Source organism: Pavona decussata, unplaced genomic scaffold (assembly GCF_977016875.1).
Source record: "Pavona decussata unplaced genomic scaffold, jaPavDecu1.1 SCAFFOLD_476, whole genome shotgun sequence".
Classification (NCBI taxonomy): domain Eukaryota; kingdom Metazoa; phylum Cnidaria; class Anthozoa; order Scleractinia; family Agariciidae; genus Pavona; species Pavona decussata.
Window position 1 is genome coordinate 375,001 of NW_028145812.1, and position 3,920 is coordinate 378,920.

Below are 3,920 nucleotides of genomic sequence, written 5' to 3' on the forward strand. Positions count from 1 at the left end.
TGCGATTGAAATACTTTTGGCGAGAGGAGAGAGGGAACGCCTTCCGTAAAGACCCCCTTCCATTGATTTCTGCACATCAATTTCAGTAAACTCAATTTCGTTATCCTCCAAAAACTGTTAATTCAGAACTAGCGACCAGAAAACGATGCAAAAAGTATGAAAAACATAATCTCGGTAATGACAACAAAAATTTGCAGAAGAGGGGAAAAAGCCTCAAGAAAGGGAATCGAAACAAGTACTGTAGATTTTGTGACATAAACTTGGGCCTGTGGGGAGAACACTGTTGTTTAAAAATTCACATCCGTGACAACGAGGGAGGAAAGTGCCAGTCTGATTTTGGCCGAATGTCGTAGCACAATCGGGCTTCCATAAACAAAAACAAATTATCAGAGTGTGCATAACATGTAGTCATAAACTGGGAAATGCAGCAGAATTTTACCGGTTTGCTAAGGAACTGGTTTCTGCCACTGAATATATGAACCAGCAGAATCGAAGAAAAAAATACAGCAGTTTCATTCAATTGCGCTCTGACCAGAGCAAGAAACAATATGAGACTGATTTTTTTTATCCATTAAGTGACACGGGAATGCTCGGAAAAGAATCCGAGTACTCCTATCAGGAGTCGAACCTAAGACCCTCCGATTACTAGTTCGAATGTTCTACCTCTGAGCTACAGAAGACTCGTGGGAGCTAAGGTAATTAAACTATGTTCATGGGACAAACGTCTGCATACTGCTAGGATTGGAAAGTCATATGTGGCATACGCGCAATGGAATAAATGTGATGGAACATTTTGAGCCTGGTGAACAAACGGGAATGATCCAATCGCCGCCCACCGTCAGCCCTTCTCTCGTAGGTCATCTTCCCTTCTCGTTTCCGTCATCATGCATGAAAATGTAAATTGGGTAATTCTACTTTCAGCTATGCAAGCCAGCAAAGTTGCAACAGCAGGAAACGTCGAGCATTAGGCTGTTGGACAAGGCTGAACTGATGCTAGTTGAAAGAGCTGAATTGATCATGACTGTATAAAAATATAGACAAGAGTGTAACCAAATAAACGGATGGATTTTAAAAATACAGTATGCATAATATAAAAGCAAAAGGCACTCTACTAATAATAACGCCTTTACGATCTTCAATATCCTGCGCCAACGTGTCACAATGCATCCTGTCAGTTTATGTTAGAGCTAATATATGTGTATCCTCTTAATTTTTGTAGTTAAATTCTCCCAAAACAAGATTGGTAAAGGTTTCTGAAGGAATGCACTCATCCGCTCTATGCATGTCCTTCGGGTCGACCTGCGAAGTAAGCCTACGAAGCAAGCGTTTCCGTGAAGTTTTCTGCTTTCCGTATTATGAATGCGCGTTATTTCTACGCAGTTAAACAGCGAAAAAGGTACAAACGGAATTGCTTGCTGCATAGGCTACCTGCGAAGTACTGAGAACAGCAATTGTTTACAAAATAACTGAGAGAAAGATGTATTAATTTTTGATTAATTAGTCAATAAACCCTTTTCAGGCAGCTGGTACTGATATCGCAGAATAAAGACTAAGGCTGAAAGATTGTCCCAAAAAAGAACCGTCGGCCGAGAAGCAAAGCTTCGGGGGTAGCATTGAAACTTTAAGGGTAATATTTAACCCAATGAAATTCTCTTCCGATATACCAACAAAACGGGAAGAGGGTTATTTATTTTATCACACTACAACAGGCGTGCTTTAGCGTATAGAAGAAAAATGAAAGCCTATTTGGTTTACAAGATTTCATTAGACTGTGTTCCAATTACAGCCGTTTAGGACCTAAAAGTGTAACGTTGTTTCTTTGCTTCTCTCTTGCAAAATATCAGACGGCCGCTATATATCAAATCAGACGACTGTTATCGTCACGTAACCAATGTCCGATTCCGTGCCATGCGACGCCGTTTTGTCCACTGCGAACGCGCGTAAATTAATTGGCGGTTTGTAACACCAGACAAAATTTTAAATTTTCCTTGCTATAAACCTAACATAGGGTGAAAAACAGTTTATACTTTCCTCTAATATTCGTTTACATGGCCGTTTCACTTTCTTATGAAAAAGACAGATCAAAGTTGTCACTAGCTGATCAAATATTCGTCCAGCTGCATTTTAACAAAATGATTCCAGTTTTCTTTCTATCATTCAGGGATTGCTTGACAACCAATCGTCTAGTCTCTAAAAAAAAAACACTCTAGAGACGTTCCCTTGTAAATACAAGTTCACAACGCTTTGATGCTTTAACATATCGGTGAAGGTTAGAGTGAACGTCATAGTTGTAAACATGTTCATTTAACGCCGTTAATTGAGAAGACGCAACTATATTCTATTTTCAGCTATTTTAAGACCAGAATCGACATGGAACAAGAGAGGATCGATCCTCTCTTGACATGAAATTAATTAAATGAGAAAGAACATGCGACCAGAACCAAAATAGATAAACAGAGGATTAAACGGCTTAGCACTTGGTCGAGCACGCAAGCGTGCTTTTAGTTTTTTTTTTTTTCGTCGGGAGGACATATCAATTCAAATGAATCCCCCTACCCCGCCACTACCCTGCGAGAGCTGACGCCACTGCCTTCTCTCGTAGGCTATCGCCTTGTTCGTTTTCGCATTCGTGCATGAAAATTAGAGCTAACACCTCCCTGGCGACAAAAGCCTGGTAAAACCAGGGTTATACCCTTGTTCAAGCCTGGTAAAAAAACCGGGGTATCCTGGTTCGTGAACCAGACTTACCAGGCTTGAACCCTATGTGCAAAAAGTCTGGTTAACCCTGGTATTTCAGGTAAGTCTGGTAACCCTGGTCTTGCAAATAACCAGGGTAACCAGGGTATAACCAGGCTCCCAGACGTCTTGGTCAACCGGGCTAACCCTGGTAACCCTGGTAAGTCAGGCAACCCGGGTTCCATAAATAACCAGGGTTACCAGGGTTTAACCAGGCTCTAGAGTTTTCAAGAACCAGTCTTACCAGGCTTGAACCCTATGTGAAAAAAGCCTGGTTAACCCTGGTTATCTAGGTAAGTCTGGTAACCCTGGTCCTGCAAAAACCTGGTTAACCCAGGTTTTAGAAATAACCAGGGTTACCAGAGTTTAACCAGACTCGACCCTGCAAGAACCAGGATTTCCAGGCTTTAATGCAATGTTGAGAAAGCCTGGAAAACTCTGGTATACTAACAGGTTTATGGGTAACAAAGGTAAACAATTCTACATTTGGTTTGATGGCAAATTTGAATTTGAATTTTCTTTCAGCAGCTGTAGATTCTAAAATAATATAATTTTATCAAAAGCATGGAATTTGTCCAGCACAAATTAGTTCACTAAACTGTTCAACTTGTGCTGGTCGTGACCAATAAATTAGAATTACTTCATGATCAGTCTCTGATATCTTAGATCAGATGTGAAACTACCAAATGTAATCACCTTTTAGGAACTATCCTAATTACATGTATTAAAGGGACACAGTCACCTGGTGCACATGCGAATTAGATACCATTTCTTAGCTGATTTGCATATCACACTTTATCGCACGCCCTCGCGCTGAGAAACGCATCCTTTGAAAAATTTAAACAGTCAAATCTTGTCGAGTCGAAGTATTTGCCAGTCAAAATTATTATAGTGATTATAGACCTAATGTCATAATTATTAGAACACTCATTTCTTTGATACCATGGAATAATTTACTGATGGACTTGTCCAGGGAAAGTAAATAGTCAACAAATACACACTGTACCTCTAAAGTCAAAGAATCATTTAATTGTTATTTCGGTATCCAGTCGTGTGAAAAATTATCTTAGCTGTTTCTACGTTTTTGCATGAGAAGCAAGTTGAGTTCAAACATTACAGAATATGTCAATTTTAAAACGTAGCGAATCAACTGAACCGCAGTGTAACAAAACTACTTTGTGGCG